This window comes from Stegostoma tigrinum, chromosome 2 (genome assembly GCF_030684315.1).
Source record: "Stegostoma tigrinum isolate sSteTig4 chromosome 2, sSteTig4.hap1, whole genome shotgun sequence".
Classification (NCBI taxonomy): Eukaryota; Metazoa; Chordata; class Chondrichthyes; order Orectolobiformes; family Stegostomatidae; genus Stegostoma; species Stegostoma tigrinum.
The window spans coordinates 65539372-65567236 of record NC_081355.1 but is presented as its reverse complement, the minus strand read 5'-3'; the positions used below and the strand labels follow the sequence as shown (position 1 = coordinate 65567236).

General features: G+C 41.2%; 1 protein-coding gene across 1 annotated transcript in view; it reads right to left on the bottom strand.

Annotated features, from left to right (window-relative positions):
* LOC125463177 (zinc finger protein 385D-like) overlaps nucleotides 1–27566 on the bottom strand; it is an 850093-nt gene extending 822527 nt beyond the window's left edge. Inside the window, exon 1 of the mRNA XM_059654439.1 lies at nucleotides 27516–27566. The gene's annotated coding sequence lies outside the window, so the exon portion shown is untranslated. The remainder of the gene's footprint in view (nucleotides 1–27515) is intronic.
* Between the last annotated feature and the right edge of the window lie 299 nt (nucleotides 27567–27865).

The following is a 27865-nucleotide window of genomic DNA, read 5'->3' as shown; positions in this document are numbered from 1 at the left end:
GGAGTGCAAATTTGTGAACTCTACCCTGTGATAGAGCATATCTCTCAACATCACACAGAAACATCAACAAATTATGTTTACAATGAGAATGGTGAAAGATTCAAATTAGAGCAATGAAAACAAAACTGTGCAATTTTTGTTTAACTCCTCCAATAAGAAAGTCAATTGACCTTTCATCCAGAAATTGGGTTGGATCACAAAACTTGGAGATGGGCCTATTTTCCTTCACCACCTTCAGCAACAATTGAACACAAAATTTAGTTCTCAAACAATTGTACATAATGAAAAAGAATATCATGAAGAATATCATGGAGCTACGTCATTAGGGCTTTAATAAATTCTTGTTTACTAACACCTGCCAGTGTTAAATGACATAGTTGAGGACTGTTTAGTAGCAATGTAAGCTACACAGTTGTGTGAGGACACCATTTGAAATTCATATTGTAATTAATGTTCAATACTTCAGGAAGTTGGAATAAATAAGCATCATAACTGCAATTTGCTATAGAAATATGCATTTTTAAAAAATATTCCATACTTAAAATAACCTTAGATAAGGACACATGAGAAAATAAATTAAGATTCATATTTAAAGTAGGCATTATCCACCAGGAATATTGTTATTTTCTGAGAATTTTATTCTCAGTACACCATAGTATATAGTTGTGCTACCCCCCATTTTGCTAAAACGTCCAGCGCCCTTACCTACAATAGCAAATAAGGGGCAAATTTGAGGGACCACTGCAAGACTGATTTTCCCTGAAGCAGCTGATATGAATGTTCAGGAAACTGCACCTCCACACTGTCTATGACCAACAGGTAAATTTTCCTAATTTACTTACACAAATATCAAGACAGAGGAATACTCCTCTGGACCCCAAATTCACTGCAAGCTCAGCACTCTTCCTGAAGCTCCCAGCCCTCGGGCTTCACTCTTCCCTTTTCACCACCCTACCCAACATCCATGTTACAATGACGCATCCAAAATGTGCAGCCTCAAATTCTCACTCATCCCAATCCGAGCTTTTCCCTTCAAACATTTGTTTTCCTGTCCCATGACCATTGCATTCAATCATTTCTCCTTGACCTTTGATTCCAATATCTACCACCACCACAGTATGGGCTTCACAGTGGTTCAGTGGTTAGCACTGCTGCCTCATAGCACCAGAGACTAGAGGTAAATTACAGCCTCGGGCAACCATCTGTGTGGAGTTTGCACGGGTTTTCTCCAAGTGCTCCAGTTTACCCCCACTGTTGAAAGATGTGCAGATTAAGTGGATTGGCTACACCGAAATTGTCCACACTGTTCTATATGTGTCAGTTCTATGAAATAATACAGACTGATCTGCTCTAATCAGAAGCAGCTTTTAAGTGTAACTGACCATGTGTGTTGCCCAAATACAAGTCCAACTCCAATCCATTGGTCCAAAGTACTTTGTGCCAAATCCCTGATGCTCAAGAATAGTCCTTGAAACCGATAGTGCTGTTCTTAAATCTCAGTCCACAGAACTGTCAGAATAGGTTTCTGACAAGTGCCACCAAAACTAAACAATTTACTTGTCTATACAAGTCACTGACTTCTTTACTGCAGATCAAACACATAATAAAACACTCAACCAACAACCTTATCTTCACATACAACCTTTCAATGTCACACTTCATCAGCACTTCCCCATTCCCATGCGAATTCTCGTTACTTCCATCATCCTTTCCTGCAAATCCATTTTTCCTTCCCATCTGAGATGTGATTTACTTGCAGTTTAACCAGTTACAGCTTGGAGAGTGGAGTTGAAGGGAAATTCTTGACAGGTAATAGTGCTGCACATCAGGCCCCAGTGGGACAGTGACAGCTAAAGTCCATCTGCCTTACAGTGCAGTGTTGAGGAGGTTGGGCTTGTACTTATTGAATGTGACTTCATTGAAACATACAAGATTCGTCTGGACCTTCACAGTGTACTTACTGAAAAGATGTTACCCTTTATGGGAGAGTCTAGGATCAGACGACATACTCTCAGAATGAGAGGTTCAATATTCAAAACAAAGAAGAAGAAGAATTCCTTCTCTCAGAGCCTAATAAATCTCTGGAAGTTCTTTCCCACAGAGGATGTGGTGTGTATGTCATTATATACATTCATGTCTGAGATAGACAGATAGTTTTTAATCAGTAAAGAAATCAAGGGTTGGGGAGAAAAAGGCAGGAAAACGGTCAGCTGAGGATTATCAAGTTAAGAAAATGTCACAGAAAGGCAGAGCAAATTCAACAGATCAAAAGGCCTATTTCTATCCTTATGTTTTATAGTCTCCTGACCACTCTATATTCTAGAATTCTGGTTGCCGCCTTCAAAGAGCAGTAAATTATGGCTGGGGGTGAGACCAGATTGCCTAAGACAATCTCCAGAAGTAGAGTCAACAATCACAAAGGAAAGCACCATGTTGAGAAAGAATGGGAAATCTTAATAATTGGATAAAAATCATAGATCAATGGAAAAACTATGCCTTTCAGAAATATCCTACGCTTTTTAATGATTTGTTGCTTAAGTTCTTGACAACTTTCAGAAAAGGGCAGGCTCTTTTCTCAGATGAAGTTTCTGACAAAGTCTTGCCGAAAGGGTCCACTACGGTAAAATGGTTAAAAAATAAAGTTAAGATAGAGGGGACAGCTGATGAAAATATCTTAAAAGATTCTTCCCTGGGATTCCTTTTCCAGTGATGAGCAAGGGCATTGTTTCAGAGATAGTAGGAACTGCAGATGCTGGAGAATTTGAAATAACAAGGTATAGAGCTGGGTGAACACAGCAGGCCAAACAGCATCAGAGGAGCAGGAAGGCTGACGTTTTGGGCCTAGACCCTTCTTCAGAAATGAGGGATGGGAAGGGGGTTCACCTGCACATGTGCTAATGTGGTATACTGCATCGGCTGTTCCCATTGTGGTTTCCTCTACATCGGGGAAACCAAGCAGAGGCTTGAGGACCATTTTGCAGAACACCTACGCTCTGTTCGCAATAAACAACTGCACCTCCCAGTCATGAACCATTTCAACTCCCCCTCCCATTCCACAGACGAAATGTCCATCCTGGGCCTCCTGCAGTGCCATAATGATGCCACCCAAAGGTTGCAGAAACAGCAACTCATACTCTGCTCAGGAACTCTGCATCCCAATGGTATCAATGTAGACTTCACAACCTTCAAAATCCCCCCTCCCCCTACCGTATCCCAAAACCAGCCCAGCTCGTCCCCGCTTCCCTAACCTGTCCTTCCTCCCACCTATCTACTCCTCCCACCTCAAGCCCCACCCCCATCACCTACCTACTAACCTATCTCCTCCTTAACTCCCTACCTACACTCACCTTTACTGAGTCCATCCCTGCCTCTTTGACCAGTCTGTCTCCTCTCCACCTATCTTCTCCTCTATCCATCTTCTATCCGCCTTCCCCTCTCTCCCTATTTATTTCCGAACCCCCTTCCCCTCCCCGATTTCTGAAGAAGGGTTTAGGCCCAAAACATCAGCCTTACTGTTCCTCTGATACTGCTTGGCCTGCTGTATTCATCCAGCTCTACACCTTGTTATCTCATGAGCAAGGGCATTGCCGAGTGTGCATTACGAACAAGTTGAATGTTCAGTGAATGGAAGATTACTATATAACACTGGACAACTTTCAGTTTATATTGCACCACACTGCTTTTGAAAAGCATAAAAAGATGTAGGGAGATGATATTGATGTTGTAATGAGCATCACCATTTTGCCACCAAATTCTGCCACATACCTTTCCAAAGCTGAAGTTGCTCAGATAGCTGCATGATTCCGCTCAGATTTTTTAGCAAAAAAAATAGAACTACAGATGACCAAACTGGTAGTTCATGGAACATTGAGTTACAGGTTTACACAGGTTCTGAAGCTTTGTAAAATGACCAAATATTTACTCATATCGTCACATTGTTGAGTTATTTCAATATTTGAACTTATCTTGCCACAGTCAGTTTCCTGAGAATTTTCAAGCTTGTATAAAACAATTGGAAGTCAGCATTACTGACATTGTCTTTAAATATAGGCTGAATTTCTATCAACTTCCTTGTTTCTGCAAACTAGTTTCAAGAATGGAATTGAAGATTATTTTACATTTTCAATGTAATTCATTCTGATTCCATAAACATGCATTCAAAAATATATTTAAAAATATGCTATTGGTTGTAGAGGAAAATTAAAACTCCTATGCAATGCCAGAAAGAAATATTTTAGCTAATGACTAGGCTATGTTAATGAGCTGCCAAGGTTTTCAGCAGAAGTTTCATACAATCAGCAAAAAGAATCTGAGGGGATTTGGTTGTAGTGCTAAAAATGGGTATAAGACGCATAAATGTCTATGACTTTTTACTGTAAAAAAAGTAAACATTATGTTGCATTTACATAATTGTCTCAAATCAACTTCAGGAAATTTGGTCCATTTCTTTGAGTATAAACAGTACATCAACTTCAAGTCACAGAGTCCTACAGCACGGAGACAGGTCCTTCGGTCCAAGTGGGTCCATGGCAACCAAAATGCCCATCTGCACTTGGCCCATATCCTTCTAAACCTTTCCTATCCATATATTCATCCAATCACCTTTTAAATATTGTTAATATGCCTGCCACAACCACTTCCACTGTCAGCTCATTCCATATACATACAACCCTCTGTGTAAAAAAAAAAGTTGCACCTCAGGTTCAAATGTATTCTTTCCCCTCTTACCTTAAACTGATGCCCTCTAGTCCACAATTCCCCAACCCTGTGTAAAACACTGAGTGCATTCACCATATCCTTGCTTCTCACAATCTTATACACTTCTATCAGGTCACCCCTCAGTCTCCTACAGTCTAAAGCAAAAAGTCCTAGCTTGTCTAACCTCTCCCTATAACTCAGTTCCTTGAGTCCTGGCAACAGCCTTGTAAATTTCTTCTTTCCAGTTTAATAACATCCTTCCGACAGTAGGGTGACCAAAACTGAACACAATACTCAAAGAGTGGCCTCACCAACATCCTGTACAACTGCTACACAACACCCCAACATCTGTAGTCAATGCCCTGACCGGTGAAGGTCAGTGTGCCACAAGCTGCATTCACACTGTCTACTTATGCCTCCACTTTCAGAGAACTGTGCACCTAAAATCCAAGGTCCCTCTGTTCCACTATACTCCTTAAGGCCCTGCCATTCACCATGAAACTTCCAGCTTACTTTGACTTTCCAAAACGCAACACCACACACTTATCTACATTAAACTCAATTTGCCATTTCTCAGCCCACTTCCCCTGCTGATCAAGATCCTGCTGCAATTTCTGGTAACCTTCCTCACTGTCCACGATACTAACTGATTTTAGTGACATCCGCAACTAATCATATTTTGTACATTCTCATCCAAATCATTGATATAGATATCAAACAGCAATGGGCCCAGCACTGACCCCTGCAGGACACCACTAGTCACAGGCCTCCAGTCCAAAAAGCATCCTTCTACTGCCACTGTCTGCTTCATACCATCAAGCTAATTATGTATTCAATTTGCCAGATTTCTCTGGATTCAATATGATCTAACCTTCCAGAACAACTATACCATGTGGAACCTTATCAAAGGCCTTACTGAAATCCATGTAGACTATGTCCACCATCCTACCTTCAACCACCTTCCTAGTCTTGCTGACCACTCAAAATTAAACCCTGTCTTTCTAAATGCATGTGTATCTTATCCCTCAGAATCTTCCCAAGTAACTTACCTACCACAGATGTTAAGTTTACTGATCTATAATTCCCAGATTTTTCTTTGCAGCCCTTCTTGAATAACCCTTCAGTCTTCCAGGAACTCACTCGTGGGTAACGATGATGCAAATATTTAAGCCAGGGCCCCCACAATTTCTTCTCTGGCCTTATGCAGGGTTTTTGGATCTATCTGATCAAGACCAGGAGATTTATCCACTTTCATACATTCTAATACTTCCAGCACCACCTCTACTGTGATATGAACTGTCCCTAAGATATCGCCACTAACTTCCCCAAATTCCCAACTCTTCATGTCTTTCTCCATGGTAAACACAGAGGAGAAATATTCTTATCACCCATCTCCTGTGGTTTCACTCATACATGTTCACTTTGGTCTTTGAGGGGTCCTATTTTCTCTCTAATTATTCTTTTTAATTTAATAAAGTTAGTGAATCTCTTTGGATTCACCCAATCTTCTCAGCCAAAGCTATCTCATGCTTCCTTTCCACCGTCCTGATATCTTTCTTCAGTAAACTCCTGGATCCCCGATATACCTGTAGAATTTTCCTTGGTCCCAGCTGCCAGTACCTGAACCATGCTAACAAAGTGTGAAGCTGGGTGAACACAGCAGGCCAAGCAGCATCTCAGGAGCACCTGAGCAATGCCTTCTCCTTTTTTCAACATAAAAGAACAAAGAAAATTATAGTACAGGAGCAGGGTCTTTGGCCCTGCAAGCTTGATCCAACACTCTGCCTGTCACAACTAACACCACCCTACCCTTCCGATGATCATATCCATCTATTCCCATCCTACTTATGTATTTGTCAAGATGCCCTTTAAAAGTTACTATAGTATCTGCTTCCACTATCTCCCCCAGCAGCAAGTTCCAGGCACCCACCACCCTCTGTGTAAAAAACATGCCTCATACATCACATCACCTTTAAACCTTGCTCCTCGAACCTCATACCCATGACCCCTGGTAACTGATTCTCCCACCCTGGGAAAAACCTTCTGGCTGTCAACTCTGCCCATGCCCTTCATAACCTTGTAGACCTCTATCAGGTCACCCCTCAACCTCTGTTGCTCCAGTGAGAACAACCTCAGTTTCTCCAACCTCTCCTCATAACTAATGCCTTCTATACCAGGCAGCATCCTGGTAAATCTTTTCTCTACCCTCTCCAAAGCCATCACATCCTTCTGGTAGTGTGACGACTAGAATTGAACACAATATTCCAAATGCGGCCTAACTAAGGTTCTATAAAGCTGCAATATTACCTGCCAATTTTTAAACTCAATGTCCCAGCCGATGAAGGAAAGCATGCCATATGCCTTGTTGACTACCTTTTCCACCTGTGTTGCCACTTTCAGTGACCTCTGTACCTGTACACCCAGTTCCCTCTGTCTATCAGTACTCTTAAGGGTTTCGCCATTTACTGAATATTTTCCATCTGGATTAGACCTTCCAAAATGCATTACCTCACATTTTTCCAGATTAAACTCCATGTGACATCTCTCTGCCCAAGTCACCAACTGATCTATACCCTGCTGTATCCTTTGATGGTCCTCATCGCTATCCGCCATACCACCAACCTTTGTGTCATCAGCAAACTTACTAATCAGACTAGTTACATTCTCCTCCAAATCATTTACTTATATTACAAACAGCAAAGGTCCTCAGGGAACGCCACTAGTCATAGCCCTCTATTTATAAATGCACCCTTCCACTGCTACCCTCTGTCTTCTATGAGCGAGCCAGTTTTTTTAATGCATCTTGCAAGCTCACCTCTGACCCTGTACAACTTTACCTTCTGCATCAGCCTGCCATGAGGGACCTTGTTAAAGGCCTTTCTGAAGTCCATGTAGACAACATCCACTGCCCTACCCCTACTGGTCATCTTCATCACTTCCTAAAAACACTCAACCAAGTTACTGAGGCACGATATCCCTTTTCTCAAAACCATGTTTCCTCTCACTAATATGCCCAGTGATTTCCAGGTGGGAGTAAATCCTGTCTCGAAGAATCCGCTCCAATAATTTCCCTACTATTGACGTAAGACTCACTGGCTTGTAATTAGCTGGATTATCCTTGCCATCCTTTTTAAACAAACCACAACATTGGCTATTGTACAATCCTTTAGGACCTTCCCTGTAACCAGTGAGGATACAAAAATTCCCCTCAAGGCCCCAGAAATTTCCTCCCTTGCCTCTCTCAGTTTTCTGGGGTATATCCCATCAGGCGTGGGGACTTACCTACCTCAATATTCTTCAAGACCCCCAATTCGTCCTCCCTTTTGATCTCAACAATACTCAAGCTATCTACACACCCTTCCCTAGGCTCATCACTCACCAAGTATGGTGAATACTTACACAAAGTGTTCATTACATACCTCACCCATTTCCTGTGGCTCCACACATAAATTCCCTTCCCTATGCTTGAGCGGGCCAACCCTCTTACTCCTTATATATGTATAAAACACCTTGGGATTTTCCTTAATCCTGTTGGCCAACAACTTTTCATGATTCCTTTTAGCCGCCCTGACTCTGCTTAAGTTTTTTTCAGCTTTCCTTGTATTCCACCCTTGCTTCGTGTGTTCCCAGCCTACCAGCCTTATAAATGCTTCCTTTTCCTTTTTGATTAGGCTCACAATATCTCGCGTTATCCAAAGTTCCCTAAACTTGCCGTACTTTTACTTCATCCTTAAAGGAACATGCCAGTCCTGAGTTCTGACCAACTTACTCTCAAATGCCTCCCACATACCATATGTTGATTTCCCCTCAAACGTCTGCCTCCAATCTACATTCTTCAGTTCCTGCCTAGTATTGTTGTAATTAGCCTTCCCCCAATTTAGCACCTTCACCCGACAACTACATTGAACTTTATCCATCAGTATCTTAAAACTTAATGAACTGTGATCACTGTTCCTGAGCTGCTCGCTGAATGTGACGTCGGCCACCTGGCCAGGCTTATTCCCCAGTACGGCCCCTTCCCTAGCTGGACTATTTACATACTGTTTCAAGATGCCCTCCTGATTGCTCCTTACAAACTCTGCCTCATCCAAGCCCCAACCCCAAGTGAGTCCCAGTCAATACATGGGAAGCTAAAAATCACCCACAGCAACAACCCTGTTAATTTTACATCTTGCCAAAATTTGCCTACATTTCTGTTCTTCCATCTCCTGCTGGCTGGTCAAAGCCTCGATATCTCTTGTCATCCAAGGTTCCTTACTCCTGCCAATCTTTTCCTTCACCCTCACAGGAACATAGAGATATTGAACTCTAGCTATCACACTTTTTAAGGCCTCCCACTTGCTGGAGGTTTCTTTGCCTGTAAAATCTACTCCAATCAAACCCTGCAAGCTCCTGTCACTTCCATTAAAATTCATATTGTCCCAATTTATAACTTGAACCTGAGAACCAGTTTTGTCCTTCTCCATAACTATTTCAAAATTAATATGATCATTGATCCCAAAGTGCTCCCCCCATCACCTCAGTAACGTGCCCTGCCCTATTTCCTAAGAGTAGGTCAAGATTTGCTCCTTCCAGAGTGGGATCTTCTACTTACTGCTTGAGGAAATTTTCTTGAAAACATTTAACAAATTCCACCCCATCTGAGCCTGTAACATTATGGGCTATGTACAATCCATTACAGAAGGAGCGTTCTTTTGTAAAATGAGTATCTAAAAATATTAGAGATAATGGGAACTGCAGATGCTGGAGAATCCAAGATAATAAAATGTGAGGCTGGATGAACACAGCAGGCCAAGCAGCATCTCAGGAGCACAAAAGCTGACGTTTCGGGCCTAGACCCTTCATCAGAGAGGGGGATGGGGTGAGGGTTCTGGAATAAATAGGGAGAGAGGGGGAGGCGGACCGAAGATGGAGAGAAAAGAAGATAGGTGGAGAGGAGAGTACAGGTGGGGAGGTAGGGAGGGGATAGGTCAGTCCAGGGAAGACGGACAGGTGAAGGAGGTGGGATGAGGTTAGTAGGTAGGAGATGGGGGTGCAGCTTGGGGTGGGAGGAAGGGATGGGTGGGAGGAAGAACAGGTTAGGGAGGCAGAGACAGGTTGGACTGGTTTGGGGATGCAGTGGGTGGAGGGGAAGAGCTGGGCTGGTTGTGTGGTGCAGTGGGGGGAGGGGACGAACTGGGCTGGTTTAGGGATGCGGTGGGGGAAGGGGAGATTTTGAAGCTCGAGAAGTCCACATTGATACCATTAGGCTGCAGGGTTCCCAAGCGGAATATGAGTTGCTGTTCCTGCAACCTTCGGGTGGCATCATTGTGGCACTCCAGGAGGCCCATGATGGACATGTCATCTAAAGAACCCATTCTTTAGATGGCAAACCATTTCCACTCACCCTCCCATTCTTCAGATGACATGTCCATCATGGGCCTCCTGCAGTGCCACAATGATGCCACCCGAAGGTTGCAGGAACAGCAACTCATATTCCGCTTGGGAAGCCTGCAGCCTAATGGTATCAATGTGGACTTCACCAGCTTCAAAATCTCCCCTTCCCCCACCGCATCCCTAAACCAGCCCAGTTCGTCCCCTCCCCCCACTGCACCACACAACCAGCCCAGCTTGTCCCCTCCACCCACTGCATCCCCAAACCAGTCCAATCTGTCTCTGCCTCCCTAACCTGTTCTTCCTCTCACCCATCCCTTCCTCCCACCCCAAGCCGCACCCCCATCTCCTACCTACTAACCTCATCCCACCTCCTTCACCTGTCCGTCTTCCCTGGACTGACCTATCCCCTCCCTACCTCCCCACCTATACTCTCCTCTCCACCTATCTTCTTTTCTCTCCATCTTCGGTTGCCTCCCCCTCTCTCCCTATTTATTCCAGAACCCTCACCCCATCCCTCTCTCTGATGAAGGGTCTAGGCCCGAAACGTCAGCTTTTGTGCTCCTGAGATGTTGCTTGGCCTGCTGTGTTCATCCAGCCTCACATTTTATTAACTAAAAATATTAGTTTATTTTTAATAAACAAATTCATACAGAAATTAATTGTAGTGTATTAGAATATGCATATAATGATATAACTCAGGAAGTTACTGACATCAGCAGAGCAGAGATAAAAGCAGTGAGATGAGAAGCATGTAGAAATGAGAGAGGATTCAGACACTGCATCATATAGCTCTTTACAATAACAAGCAATGTACCAAAGTAAAGAGTGTTACAGTACAGAAGAGTCAGAAAACTTTAGTTTTTTTTAATTTGATTTATTACTGTCACATGTATCTAGCAAAACGTCTTGTTTTGCATACAGTACAGGTAGATCATATCATGAAAAGTGCATTAAGGTAATAGAACAGAGTGAGGAATTTAATGATATGGGTGCAGTGAAGTTACAATGAGAGCGAGATCAACATTCAATTTCGCTCTCGGTTTGAGGGCATAGTAATCGGGCCTGGTCTATCATAAATCTGTCTGCAGGCCTGAAGTTTCGAAGAGAACGTTTCATAATTTTAACAGACCTAGAATTGAATTTTCCAAGTGCAGAACAATTGTAGAATATGTAAGAATAAGATCTACTGTAGAGAGTTTCCAAAGAGTCACCATCCTTTGGCGCCATCTTGGAAGGTCTGGGTAAAGAGGTAAGTGAGTCACCTCCAAGAGTATGTAAGTCGACATTCACACAGTCCTGAGATAAATGGTAGTAGTATTTAAAGAATGCTAACAGTGGACTTTACCTTAAACATAGAATAAATCGATGTCTGCTCACATATTGTGATACAACAGGAAAAGCAATTTAAAGCTAACTCATTGCACTGTATGAGAAAAACTGGCAAAAGCATGAGCACATGACTTATGCTAAAACCCTGCAGCATACCTAGATTTTTAATACATATCAATGAAAAGCAATGTCATAAAACTACATAAATTACATAATAGCAAACATCAGCAGGAAATTGTTATGGCACAACTTGACAAACCAGAAGGATATTCAGGTAGAAGGTACTATCGTTTATTCCAGCATGCACTTAGAAAGCCAACTTTAAAACAGTACAAGACTTAACTCTGGAAAAATACCACAAGTTCTCATTTTTTTTATATAACTTAGGACATATTCAATTTTAATCTGAATAATTTACAATCATTTTTAAAACAAATGCAAATTATTTATTTTCTATGGTACATGTATCACACATTATTTTTATCCATCCAAGACCTCCCCTTAGCCTGTTGATTGGGCAGTATAGGCTGTGTCCTTGTTTCTATCACCATCTCCTTGGCCTGCATCTTTGTCCTAGTTTCATTCCTTATCCTGTCTGGGGTATATCTGCTTACTTTCAGTTTTGCTCTTCTCTGCTTCTGTGGTATTTTACTGAAGGTTATTTCTAATTGAAACTATTTAACCCTTGCTCAAACCTTCTGAACTAATGAAATAGGTTGGTTATCCACATGATATGAAAGCTCAAATTCATGTAATAAGAAAGCTCAAATTCAATGTGAGAACATCAAATGACACTGTGAAAAGAGAATTAATGCAATCTGCTGCCTCATCATCAAAACGAGTCATCTTTCACCTCCAAGGGATCTGGAGGCTAAAATTGGGCTATGGATAAGGGGGGGGAAAACCTGGAAAATGGTGAATTATCAGCTTGTTTTGCAGTTTAGAAAAGAAAATCATGCTCTTATAAAATATGCTGCCAATTGACCACTGGAAGTCATGCGCTTCGATCCTAAAACCAATTATCTGTATTGTGTGCATACTGCCTTGTGTTGAGTCTTTTAAACGGTGGAGAGATTAAGAGAATCAAAAACACAAAAGAAAAATAAATATACACAGTTTAATACTCGTGTGTAATATGCTTCAGAACTACACTGGAGCCATTCAGATTCCTCAATGTTGAGCAAGTTAGGAGGGAAGCCTTATTTTAATGTTGAAACTGCAGATTTCCTTTGCTGATGGCAAGGGTTATTTGGTCCCAATTAATCTGAGGCTTCTCTCCATTAACTATAACACCTGTCACTAATACAGTATAATAGTCTGACTTTCATAATCCCTCCCCAAATCTAACACAATCATTATTTTGCAGTAACTGAACTATCTAAATCAATTTGCAGTTCTACCACTTATGATTTGTTCTATCGAAGATGCTAAACACTGTGTTCAAAGGTGACGGCTGAAAATAAATCCAAGGTAAACATTTCAATGCTAACTAACCTACTGTTAATCCAAAGACATATTGTTCCTTACGAATCTCTATCATTCACAATTTTGGGGGAGTCAGTTCGCTGAATTGGCTGGACAGCTGTTTGCAAAGTAAAGTAATGCCAACAGTACAGGATCAATTCCTGCACTGGCTGAGTTAACCATGAAGAACTGTCCTTCTCAACATCCCCCCTCACCAGAGGCATGGTGAGACTCTGGTCAAACCACCACCAGAGCAGTCCTGCGGTCCCTTTAGTCTATGGTGACCTTATCTTTTTATTCATAATTTGTCGCAGTTAAACTGAGACTAAAAAAACACTGATTGGACTTCATTTCACCGTCTCTTTCTGTCAGTACAATAATAAACGTAAGCTTTGCAACAATGCTCAGTGAAAAGTAAGGTAAGTCAACTGTTGAGACATATGAGAAGGGTCAATACTGAGCCAAAGATTTTGCTTATAGTTTTATTACTTCCATTTTATAATTACTGTTATAATTGATGTGATAACCCAACATTGAATGTTTTAAGCAGCTACTTTATTTGTAGGGCGGGGTAATTGAACAATAATTTTGAACATTGTGTCGTAGTGATCACTACAGGATAACAGAGAATTATGCTGCAATACAAACGATTCATCAGACAGCAATCACAATGATTGGAAGGACAGATTAAAAGAGTGTTAAACATGGATTATGTAAATTACGCATGTTTTCACTGAAGAGAAGGTTCAGAGGTTTTACTGTTGTTTCTGGAATTTTAAAAGGGATGAGCTACTGCAGACCAGGACAAGTGTCATAATCTACTGGTAAGGGATTTTTTTTTATTGAAAAGGATGAAGCTACATTTCAGTGATTGCAGCGCTCAGCTGATGATAACTTGCATTTTACTTTCTAAATTCCAACAACAGTGAGATGGTGACTGCCTGGTTGTAAAACTCCACCAAAAACAATTTCTGAGGAGCGTGTATGAACCATAAATTCGTCCCATCAGCACAGTGTCCAGACATTGAACTGGTGACTCCACTGGTAGGAGAAAAGAAAACAAACATTCAGGTGCAACATAGATATATCTTGTTTACGAAATAATGACAACAACTTCGACTTACATAGCACCTTCAATGTAATAAAACATCCTAACTTGCTTTACAGGAGCATCGTAATATATTGCTTGGCAAAGATATATACAAGGATACATTACAACAGATCATAAAGTTTTGTCAAAAATGTTTTTAAGAGCTGTCTTGAAGAATGTTAAGTCGGATAGAGAGACAGTGAGATGTAGGAAGGGTAAATATATCAGAGATTGGCACTTAGATAAGTGAAGGTATAAATACCAATGGTGGCGGCAGATCAGAGACACACAATTGGTCAGAATTAGTGTAGCCTAGATATCTTAGGGAAAATTGCAGGGAATGGGAAAGTCAAGATTCTGGAGCTGTTGCAGCCACTACCCTCTAGACATTTCCTCAGAGTGATTCATAAACTAAGATTTGTAATAAATACATTTAATTTTAATGTTGAAATGCTTCAATTGTAAAACAACCAGCAGCAAAGTTTTGTGTCTTAAACATAAAGTTCGTACTGATAACTAAAGGTTAGATTATGACATAGCTATTGATGAATTAGAATCAGAATTAGTTTTATTGTCAAATGTACCAACATGACTAGTGAAAGGTTTACAGGTCGCCAGTTCCTGTGCCATCTAAGGTACAAGGTACCTCCACACTGATTCTTGAGTACAGATTCTTAAGGAAAAAAAAGAAAATTTCTAGGCATAAATTAGAAAAATATCGATTAATAGGAGTTTAGAACAACACTTCTCCAACACAGACTGTGCTGGGAGTGCTGAGGGTTCAAGTCCACTCTGAGGCCAAGGGTCCTTGCTGGCTTTGACCCCAAGCATTGCCAATGCTGCCTGAGGATGGGAGTTAAAAAGAAAAATACAGACAGAGAGAAAAAGAGAGAACAGAGAAAACAGACAGAAAGAGAGAAACGGTCGTGGTTTGGAAGGTGCCATCTGAGGATCTTTGGTGAATTTCTGCAGTGCATCTTGTGGATAGTACACATTGCTGCTACTACGCATCAGTGGGTGGTAGGAGTGGATGCTGGTAGATGTGCTGCCAGTCAAGCAGGCTGTTTTGTGCCGTATGGCTTTAAACTTTTTAAGTGTTGTTGAAGCTGCACCCATCAAGTAAGTGGGGAGTATTCCATCACACTCCTGACCTGTGCCTTGTAGACAGTGGATAGGCTTTGGGGAGTCAGAAGGTGAGTTACTGGCTGCTGGATTCTGAGCTTCTGATCTGCTCTATGAGATACTATTTACAAGATGAATACAGTAGTGTTACAGGTCAATGGTAACCCCCATAATGTTGATAGTCTTGGATTCAGTGATGGTAACACCACTGAATGTTAAGGGCCAGTGGTTAGAATGGGTCTCGTAGAAGATGGTCATTGCCCAGCATTTGTATGGTATCAATGTTACTTGCTACTTGTCAGCCAAGTCTAGATTGCGATGCATTTGAATGTGGACTGCTTCAACATCTGAGGAGTCATGAACAGTGCTGACCATTGCGCAATCATCAGCAAACATCCCCACTTCTGACCTGATGATGGAGGGAAGGATATCGACGAAGCAGCTGAAGATGGTTGGGCTGAGGACACTACCTTGAGTAATTCCTGCAGAGGTGTCAAGGGGCAGAGATAATTGACCTCCAAAAACTACAACCATCTTCCTATGTGCCAGGAGTGACTCCAACCAGTCAACAGGTTGTCCCAATTTGAGTTTTGCTAGGGTTCCTTGAAACCACGCTTGGTCGAAAGCCCTTGATGTCAAGGACAGTCACTCTCACCTCAATTGTGGAATTCGGCTCTTTTATCCATGTTTGAACCAACTCTGTAACAAGGTCAGAAGATGAGTGGCCCTAGTGGAACCCAAACTGGGTGTCACTGAGCAGGGTACTACTGGGCTGGTGCTGCTTGATAGCACTATTGATGACACCTTTCAGCAGTTTACTGACGATCAAGTGTTGGATGATGGAGTGGGAATTGGCCAGGTTTGATCATCTCATTAATTTGAGTCTTATTACAGAACAAATCTACACAAATGGCTCTGAGAGATAAGCAACAAAACTCTATGACTCCTAGTTGCAGCACATAACGTGACTTTCTGCTGTGTTGCATGGGTCAATTAAATGTATTGCAGACTGGGGACTGTATATGATACATTTTCAAGTGGAATTGCTAAAGTGCATAAAACTCTTTGTTTTTGCTGTGCCACAGACTGACCTGGTGTTTAGCGGCATAGGAATCTTCAATATCAGAGCGTCCTTTCCCCTCTACCACAGCAAGAGGTACAGAGTAATGAAATGTGAAGCTGGATGAACACAGCAGGCCCAGCAGCATCTCAGGAGCACAAAAGCTGACATTTCGGGCCTAGACCCTTCATCAGAGATGGGGATGGGGAGAGGGTTCTGGAATAAATAGGGAGAGAGGGGGAGGCGGACCGAAGATGAAGAGAAAAGAAGATAGGTGGAGAGGAGAGTATAGGTGGGGAGGTAGGGAGGGGATAGGTCAGTCCAGGGAAGACGGACAGGTCAAGGAGGTGGGATGAGGTTAGTGGGTAGGAGATGGAGGTGCAGCCTGGGGTGGGAGGAAGGGATGGGTGAGAGGAAGAACAGGTTAGGGAGGCAGAGACAGATTGGACTGGTTTTGGGATGCAGTGGGTGGAGGGGAAGAGCTGGGCTGGTTGTGTGGTGCAGTGGGGGGAGGGGACGAACTGGGCTGGTTGCAGTGGGGGGAGGGGACGAACTGGGCTGGTTCTTCCCCTCACCCATCCCTTCCTCCAACCCCAAGCCGCACCTCCATCTCCTACCTACTAACCTCATCCCACCTCCTTGACCTGTCCGTCTTCCCTGGACTGACCTATCCCCTCCCTACCTCCCCACCTATACTCTCTCCACCTATCTTCTTTTCTCTCCATCTTCGGTCCACCTCCCCCTCTCTCCCTATTTATTCCAGTTCCCTCACCCCATCCCCCTCTCTGATGAAGGGTCTAAACCCGAAACATCAGCTTTTGTGCTCCTGAGATGCTGCTTGGCCTGCTGTGTTCATCCAGCCTCACATTTTATTATCTTGGATTCTCCAGCATCTGCAGTTCCCATTATCACTGATACAAGAGGTACAGAGTATTGGTTTGGAAATATGCAGTCTGAAATAAAGACGAATGAGGAGGAGTAACGGTTAATGAGTGAAGAAGGGTGACTGAAGGGTGACATTTAGGAAAGGTGTACCTAACAGGGTGATTCTTTCATCCACAAACAACGTACCACTAGACAAATACTATGATGATCCTAATTACAGTCTCTAATAACTGGCTGTTTCAGTGGCTTACTGGCAACAACAACACTCATTACTTCACTCTAAGTTACCTTTCAAGACTTGGAACACAAGGTCAGATTTGGGAACTCTAATCACAGAACTTTTCCTGAGAAGGTTCAGAATTCAAACCCCACTTGAAAGGCCTAAATACAAAATCTAAGCAATTATACATTGTTAGGTGTGCCATCTTTGACTTGAAGCATTAACACAAAACCGTTTCTGCTCTGTAAATGAATATAATACACCATGCCACTGTTCTGAAGAAGAGCAGGGGAAGTATCCCCAGTTTCTGGTCAATGTTTACCCCTCGTGTAATCATTAACAAAACAGCTTTTCTGGCTTTATTGTAACTCGTATCTTGCTGTACACAAATTCGCTACTGAGATGTAGAGATTTCTAATGGAAGGTCACACTTCTGTTTCTCTCTATACAGATACTGCCAATTCTGCTGACCATTTTGAAAACTTGATATATGTATTCAGGGAAGGGTTTTTTAAAAATGTTTTCAGGGTAGCACCAGCTGCAAGGATAGCAGTATTTGCCCAGTGTCAAATTTTCCAGAGTTCGATTCTCCTGGTTGAGATCCAGATTTAAAAGAACAGCCATTTTCATTAAGCTGACTACAGCCACTTTCTGGTGCAGTTCATGTTTGATGTCAGTTAAACACTGCCAAGAGGAGTTTGGGACCTTAAATGGGACCACGGGTTGCTGCAGGAATTTGGGGTTTCTTTTGCAAAAATGGAATTGTTTTTAGAAGAGTTTAAAATGGATAATTCTTCTGTGATTGCAGAAAATCCATCACAATAAAGATACTGTTCCTTATAGCTGGCTTTTTATTTTCCTCTTTTCCATTCTGGATAGTGTGAGGATGCTGACAGCCTTTGCATTAACTGAGCAAAAAGTCATCATTAAGAACATGAGAAATAGGACACACAGGACCCCATCACAATCTGGCTGCAGCACTGCACAAGTTGGGAAGGCCAAGGGAGGTTACCTCAAGATATTTTCATTGTTGTTATTGAAAGTCTAACATATGATTTTTTTTCTCACCTTGCTGAATAGTGTTACAACATAATAAATTGGAAGATGCTGAATGTTCAATCTCAATATCAATGGATGTCTTTATCTTATATTAGAATAACTGCACACAACAACTAAAGCTAATCAAGAATAATGGTAGAAAAGTTAGGACGAGGCACACATTTGGGGATAATTCTTCTGAAGGTTCAGAGACATTGCTACAGTGAGATAAAGGGCAATTTTCAATAATTAAGCAATTACATTTATACAGCACCTCATCTTGATGTATATTTTGCACAATAATTGCCATTCGATAACTCTGCAATTATCTAATTCAGATCTCTAGATCATGCCAACTTTATTTCTCCCAATCACTGGTGTCCTTGTTTTTGCTAACTTCCGTCAACTTCTTTAATTCTCACTTTCAAACTCAAAAGTTACCTTCAAACTTTTGATGATCTGTCGTAATATCTCCTTTCTTAGTTTGGTTTAAAATTTTCTTTAGCTCAATTCAGTCCCTTAAGTTGAGTATTTTGTTATTTTCAAGTTTCCATACAAATGAAAATAACTGTCCCACTAAAAGTTATGATGGAATCTATGGGCAAAGCTTTTATTTTCTGGAAGAGCCTAACTGAAGAGCAAAACTGAAAAATATAACTCTCCCTCCCAGTTGCTGAGGAAACTATGACTCAATCTGAGATTGGAAATAAAACCGTTTGATTCAAACTCTACAAAACTGAGTCAGAGCCCTCAAAGCTTAGATTCGACAATCTAATTGGTCACAGATTCTTTAAAAGTGGAACTATATATGAATTAGCATGTTTATTATTATAAAGAATTGTGCTTTTTGATGAAATGTGTAGGACAATAAGTGTTGTGTTATCTTTCACTTTCACAATAAAAAGCTGAATCTCATCCTCAATGCAAGTTCCTCTGTCAGGGTGGCCCTTGGCAATGATATCAGACTGTTGTCGGCTTGGCAGCAAGCATCTCTGAATGCATGATTATCAGCATCCTGCTGTACACTCTTCCCCCAAAGTCCTCATTCAAGTCCTCTGCAGCAGACCTTGTGAGAAACCTTGTCTCCTGTTGAGCTGGTGCATTAACTATTTTTTGGCCTGGTCCAGCTGTAACCTGCATCACTCAGTAGGTAACCACATGCTGGTTCCATGTGTCTTAAGTAAAATTCATCCTTTTTTTTGAACAAACCTGCAGTTGGATTCAACAGCAGTACCTGAGCTGGTGGCTGAAGTGTCTCAAATACTGTTGATTTTTCTTCAAAGGGCATGTTATCCTTCCTCACGAGGTGGCAGTGAGTAGCCAGGTGCCAATTTTGGGTATTTAAAAGCTTAAGTGCAGAAGAGAAAGGTTCATTCGTGTGATACAGTATGGAAAGCGAGTGGGGTATGGCCACACCATCTGTAGCTGAACATCAAGGCTGACAGCAGAATTAAGGTGAGGCGCGGTTTCAGCTGGTGCAAACTACTATCCTGTACATTCTTGGAGATGACAGGTGCAGCCTCAGTCATGCCAGCCTTTATTAACCACTTCTGCTCTGCTTCCTCCTGCTATATGCAACCTTATTATGCAAGGGGGTGTGGTGAATAGGAGGAGAGAATGACTGTGTTGCAATTCATCTGCATCATGTCACTACCATAACTAAATTGAAGGAGGCACACAGAACCAGAAAGAAGTGGGTGCAAGATGTGCAGCACTAAGGATAAGGTGGAATATCTAAAAGTTAGACACGAGCCCCAATATTACTGATTTCTAATAATGAAGGCACGCTGCAGTGAGCTGTGTGAAAGGGTGACAGTGCAGTGGGTGAAAAATATCATGTGGATATACACTGACCTCAGCCTAAATCTTCCACAGTCTACATCACATTGTCCATGGATATCATTTGAGGCAAAAACAATGGCATTAGTAATGCTGAAACTCACAGTGATATGGAGCCAAGTTTTGTAGTCAAGTTCTCTGAATCTAGTCAGAATACCTTTCATAATTTCAAAGACATTGATTATCACTTCCCAACTATCACAACTCAGGAAGAAACTAAGATTAGTTTACACAACTTGTTCTCACAAATTAACCTATTAATCATTGGTATCAAATCAGTCTAACTTGCATATACATTGTGCTCAAACAACTAAAGATAAATTTTAGAAACAACATTGAATGTTGCAAAACTCAAATATGACAGCAAGAAATTCAGTTTTGAATACTGAATTTTGCTTAAGACACATGGAACCAACACCACTGCACAGCAGTCAGCATTACACAGAATGGGTAGATTTCTTTTTTTAATGCAAGGTGAACAGCTAATTGAAAAATAACCAGTTCACTTACCAACTAGTTTCTCAATTAAATGCAAAATCTCAACTTTTCTTTTGCAATGACTTTCCATGTTGAGTTGATTTCCTCAACTACCAAAATAGCAGTATTCAAAATTTCTTTACTCCCTGATGACTGTACTTAGCCTGAGGCACAGAGTTGTTTACACAGGCAATCAGAACTCATGTCCCACAAGCTCAAAGTACATTTATATGCTAATTTTGTTTAATAGATTATTTCAAAATCCTAAGTGTTATGGGTTGATCATAATATTTTTAGAAAAAAAAGTGATGCAAGCAATGACTGTTGCAGCACAGCACCCCAGTCTCTTGTTGCATTCAGATTCATTGCCAAAAGTTTGCTTTGTGCAAATTTGAAGAAAGTCCTCTGAATAAAAACTAAGCTCCTTGACATCATTGTTCAAAATATCATTATCTCCAGATCTTTGCCAACTATCACTGCAAAATGACAATGTTGCAACTATGGCTTCACAGATGGTTTATATATTGCAAAGCATAATAGACAACAAAAGATTTTTTCAGGTATTCTGGACCTATAAAAAGAATTTCAAATGTATCCTGCAAAATGATCGTAAATGGGATGGCAATAAATAAATGTGAAAACAATGTCAACAGATTGAGAACGCAACTCCAATGTCATGACAGCGGTATTTGTTGACATGGATAAAACAGGTTGAATGGCCCCTTTCAGGCTGTAACATTTCCATATGTTTTGTATTTCCTCCTCAGTTATTTTTACATACCATCCACATTTGAACCTACCTTCCGTCTTTTCGACATTGTCTTACTATTTTGTTCTATATTTGAAATGTTCTGGATAACATCTGGATGACATCATATCTACATCAGGCTCCCACCTGTTGATTACATCATAATTCCAAACAAACTCATCTCCAAGCTCAGAGACAGATGTGTCAGCTCCTCCCTCTTTAATGGATCCTCAACTTCCCCACCCATAGACCGCAAACAAATAATCCCTGACATCATTGCCCTTCAAGGCTACTTACTCAGCTCCCTACTGTATTCTTTATACACTCGTGACTATGTGGCCAAATTCAACCATCAATCTACTTACAAGTTTGCTGTCAACACCACTGTTGTAGGTCAGATCGCCAAACAATGACAAGACAGAGTCACGGAGAGTCCAAGACAGGAAAGAGACCTTGATTCACTCCATCAATACTTCCAGCTGCCTCGGGTAATCAACCAATATAATCATGGAACCTTCCCACTCCAGGTACACTGTCTTCCATCGGGCAGATTATTTAAAAGTTTGAATACTTGTACAAACAGATTCAAGAAAAGCTTCTTACCTGCTGTTATCAGACTTTTGAACAGACCTTTCAAATGTCATCTCTCTCTCTCACCTTGTCTGTGGCTGTAATACTGTATTCTGCACTCTGTTCTACACGTTGTATGGCACAATCTGCCTGTATAGCATACTAAACAACACTTTTTCACTGTATCTCTGCACATGTAACAACAATAAATCAAACCCAAACTCAAACCCTGATGTTCATCCAACTAGTCCTCTGTGGTGGCTTCATTAGATGACAAGTAGTACAAGTAATATATGAACAAGATGAGTCTGGTGTGAGCTGTTGCTTCTGATGGGAAATCCATATCAATGCACGATGGTCTGCCTTTGTTCTGCCACATTCGCAGGCCAAGGCAAACCCCACAATTTTGCCAGAGTTTTCACTCTTCCCTCCTTCTGCTCTTTTGATGTTACCACTTATACTTTTAAAAATACATACATTGTATTATTGCCTCCTGTTGATTGCATCATCATCCCTTGTGATATTTAATTACTCCCATCCTCTTATTTGTCCTGTCTCTGAACCCATTTTCCTGGCCCTGTATTTGATTCAAAGCAATCCATCTCTACCATCTTTTAATTCAGCACAAAGGTTATTGACTTGAAATGTTTCTTTCTCCACAAATGCTGCCTGCTTAAAAGTAATATCACATGTATAGCCTTGAAGAAGAGTCATACTGGGCTCAAAACATTAATGCTGTTCGTCTTACTCCAGTTCTGAAGAATAGATGTCCTGAACTCAAAGTGTTAACCCTGTTTCTCCACAGATACTGTCAGACTGCTGAGTTTCTCCAGCATTCTGTGTTTGTTTCAGATTTCAAACATTCACAGTACTTTGCTTATATATAAAGTTGTGAATGTGAGAAAAAACAAGAACTCCAGAGAAGGTATCACACAGAAAAAATTTGCTTGGCCAAGATAAGATGAGCTTGTGATTTGTGATGCGCACAAGCCTCTGATTAACACCTTTCATCTATTGCCAGTAATATATATTTTTCTACTGTGCATTAGATGGTGGCACTCCGAGTTAGAAGATCGTGGATTCAAAGCTCACTCTCGGAAATGAGCACAAAAATCAAGCTTAACAATGGTGTTGTATAGTGTTGCAATGTTGAAGGTGCCCTGTTTTGGATGAGGCGTTAAACTGAGACACTGCCTGCCCTCACAGGCGCACATAAAACATCTTCTGGTACGACAGGGAAAAAAAAATTATCCATGGTCTCCTGGACAATACTTAACCTCAATCAACTTCATAAGAATAGATTATGTGGTCATTATAATATTGTTGTTTGTGGAAATTTGCTGTGTAATTTAGCTGCTGTGTTTCCCACATTATAACTGTGAGTACATTTCAAAAATAGCTCTGTAGCTTTAAAGCACCTGGAGTTGTCCTATGGCCCTGAAAGGTCAGGGTTTGGGTTGGTGCTGAATATAAATGCAAATCTACATTTTTCACTCAACTCAGTTTACCTATTTTCTCCCGAAATGCATTTCTGCTCTTTGCCTCAATGTGATCATCATATTCTAACTATTCTACATGAGAAAGATTTTCCTGAATTCCATTTGGATTTATGAGTGACTAATGCTTTTAATTCCTCAACAATGTTTGGTTTGGGTTCCACCAGGATCCATCATCTGCTCCCAGGATAAGGCATTCTACTCTACGATTTCCTAGATATCCTCCTACTTCAGGGATTGTAGTTTCCTCTTCTCTGTTATAAAGGATACCCTCGACCACATCGCCCCCATTTGCCGCGCTTCTGCCTTCAAACCCTCTTCCAACAATAAGGATACAGACCCCTTAGTCCTCACATATCACCCCACCAACCTCCAAATACAATGCAATATTTCCACCACCTACAATCAGACCCCATCAAAAAGATATTTCCCTCCCCATCCCTATCCACTTTCTGCAGGGACAGTTCACTTTGCAACTCCGTCAGCTCCACACCTGCCACTAATCCCTCCACTGCATCCAGTAACTTTCTTTGCAACGGCAGGGGGTGCTACACCTACCCCCACACCTCTCCTCTCACCTCTGTCCAAGGCCCAAAACAATCCTTTCAAATCCAGCAGAGACTCAACTGCACTTCATCTAACCTAACCTCTAGCTGTATCTGTTGCTCCCGATGTAGTCTCCCCTATGTCGGGCAGACCAAACACAGACTCGGGGACCAGTTTGTGGAGAATCTCTGCTCTGCAGGCACTAAACAGCCCGAACTGCCAGTTGTCATCCACATTAACTCCTCCTCCCACTGCCCTAGTGGCATTTCCATCCTTGGCCGCCTATACTGTCAGAGTGAGGCCAAATGCAAACTGGAGGGATGACACCTCATATTTCACCTTTGGCACTTACAGCCCAGTGGCCTGAATATTGACCTCACCAGCTTCAAAATCTCTTCTCCCCCAACCTGCCCATCTTCCCACTCACCTATCCACTCCATCCTTCCCACTGTCCAACCACAATAATCTCCTTCCTGCATCCATCTCCATCTCACCTACCCTCCCCTCAGCCTCAACCCATCCTCCTCTGTCAAGTTGAGTTCTTTTTACACTTGATACAAATGCACGGCATCAACAGGCAGGTAACTGACAGTAACATTTATTTAAGTAAGCGCTTACACACGTGCAGGATCACTCTACAAAGTCCATCTATACGCGGCGCATTGCACAGTGATGCTCCCCAAAAAGGGAACTGTCCTCCCCTTACATAGGATTTTACATCAGTCAGTCACGTATGCAAGATACAATTTTTTGTACTTCACCATAGTTATCTGCCTAGTAACAGTGATCGTAAATGAATTTAATCACCTTTCATTGGAAGCAAAGTTCAGCTGCCCAATAAAAACCCGTACATAGTTCCTCAATTCTCAACCGCCATCTAGACAGTTCCGTATCTTTTTAGCTTTAGTTCAACATTTACAGAGAGCAGAGTATAATTAGATTACCACAATTTGTCTGTGAGACGGAGGCACCCATGGCACAGCTTAGCACCTAATTTCTTACACATCGGCAGGACAAACAGCACCTAATTTCTTACATGTCAGCAGAACAAATATTCGCCCTTTAACATTTCACCTCCCTCTACTTATTTCTGGGCTTCCTCCCCTTCCCCAGTGCTGGTGAAGAGTTCCAACTGAAACGTTGACTTTCCTGCTCCTCAGATGTTGTCTGGCCTGCTGTGTTTTTCTGGCTCCACATTTTTTTGACTCCATCACTTTCAAACTTTGTTACAGTTTTGGTTGAAGCATACACAAAAGAGTTGAATTCCAACTTGTGAGTCACTGCCCTTGCAACCAAAGCAGTGTTCGAATCAGTGTGTAACAGGGAGCCCCAGCAAAACTGAAGACAATGGAATTCAGGAGCAAAGCTCTCCACTCTGTTTAACAGCACTTTGGGTGTCCTTTACCATTTAGACTGCAGAGGTTCAACAGGCATGTTACCATCATCTTCTCAAGAACAATTAGAAATGGAAAATAAATGTTGGTCGAGTCAGTTACACTCCCGTCCCATGAATGAATTAATAAATTTTTTAAAAAGTGGAATGGCATTCCACATGCAGTGTTCATACTCTTACTTAAGTTTAATACAAGGACCAATGATATCAATACGTAAATACAAAGACCAAATGAACTGAATAGCTTGTATCTGTAACTATGTTTTGAAAATGAAGGTACAGGCTATCTATTTGAGAGTCATTTGCCATGGTTTGTGATGTGCTTGACAGTTTAGGTTGCTCTGTGAAAGCGCACAAGAACAATAATATCAGCTGAAGAGAGATTCCAAACTAATGCACAGCAGCTAATGTTTCCAATAAAAAGCCACGAGTTCTCTTCAAAAATTTCGCCTACAGGTCTCACTCTGGAGAGGGAGAAGTTCTGCTGTTCCCTGGATGAGGGTTGACAAATATTTGAATAGATTGGAAGTAGGGGACTGACATCCCTTACAGGTGTTGAAAATCATGACAAAGTAAATAAAGGAAAACATTTTCACACAGCCTCAGAATTACGGTGATTGTCAAAAGAACTGGGGGAGTTTTTTTATTTTAAAAGTGGTTCATATTTGGAAAGCCCTTCCTGATAAGGTAGTAGATGCATGTAAAATTAACAGCTTTTACAGTCAAACCACTGCTCCATAGATACTTGAAGAGATTAAATGGCAGGGTAAAATGGGAGTGGCATTATTTGGAACTGCCTTTGTATTCTATGTTTTAGTTTATTTTTCTGTGTTTTAAGAGAGTGGCAACACTGCACAACACTTGTCAACGTATTTTGTAACAAAATGCACATGACAACAAATAATTAATTCAAATCAATATTAAATTTCTCCACCATGATGTCTGCTAACTCATCATTCATACAACAATATTTTTTCATGCTCTGGTAAAATGGAAGCAAAAAGTATAGGGAAAATATATCCATTTCAGTTCTGGCATGGGAAAGATACTGCATTACTGAATACAGTATTTTCCTGTTCAGCAAGTTAAGCATCAGACATTTTGTAGTGACAGCGCACTCAGCAAAATAACACTGTTGATAGTTTTTTTTCCCAGGGAAAATGTTCGTATTATACTGTTAATGTGCAACCATGATCAAAGCTGGTCTGCCGTGGCTGTGACATTTAAGGAATGGCTAGCACGAGGGGTCATAGTTTTAAGCTGGTTGGTGGAAAGTATCGAGGGGATGTCAGAGGCAGGTTCTTTACGCAGAGAGTTGTGAGAGCATGGAATGCGTTGCCAGCAGCAGTTGTGGAAGCAAGGTCATTGGGGTCATTTAAGAGACTGCTGGACATGTATATGGTCACAGAAATTTGAGGGTGCATACATGAGGATCAATGGTCGGCACAACATTGTGGGCTGAAGGGCCTGTTCTGTGCTGTACTGTTCTATGTTCTACGTTCTATGTTCTATGAATGCTATTGTTTGATCACCATCCCCAACATCTACAAGTTCTTCACATAGGATCACAAATATCATTAAAAACCCATATTTGTCATTCCGAGGGACCAAAATGTTTCAGCAACATTTTACTGCAAAGAATTTAATTCACTGCAGTGCAAACTTGGAACTTAATACCTTCAAGTACCCAAATATTTGGACCCAATTAAGACCTCACCTTACCAGCTCATGGAAACAAAGATGCAGTAGAGTGTAGCCAAATCACATGAAAACTATTAAACGGAAAGATGTGTTATGGGTAGTACATTATGGGTGTTACAGCGTATACGTGTAGCTCAAGATGAAGTTACTTATTAATTGTGAACTTTATTTGATAAAGCATTGGAGCCAAATTAGTGATTATGAAACAAAGTTGCCTGTATACTGGCAGCAGAGTCATCTGCAACCTTGCATTAGGTAGTCTATTTCTAAAAGAAAAGTGCTTTCAAGAAAACAATTTCAGTTTCAGCCAGCTGAGAGAAAAAAAAATCCCAAAGCCACAAAACAAATGTATTCTGGGCTTCAAGGTGCAGCCTTTTGACTGTAAACTTCTCAGTAAATAAAGATCACAGGCTACATTTTTAAGAAAAATACCACTAAGCAGCACATCAAAAATAGTACTTACCTGCAAAACGTTCACTGCTCACTGTTCAAAGTTTGGCATGAAGCAATGGAAATTTAACGCTTAGAAATGCAATTTAACTCTAACCTGACTAAAAAAGTGGAATTCAAACTGCTCAACCCTGTGAGTTCAAATTGGTTTCGTGAATAGCATTCTTAACATTCCATCTACCCAATATGGCTATTAGAATTTATTTCTTGAACAGAGTTGGATATGCATATTTATATTATGCACACCGTGCACATTTTGGCAAGGAATGACTACACAAGGACAGATGATTTAAGCACGTTAACTCTAATGGAAAAACGGAAGTAAAATAGTGAGCAAAATGTGAGGCTGGATGAACACAGCAG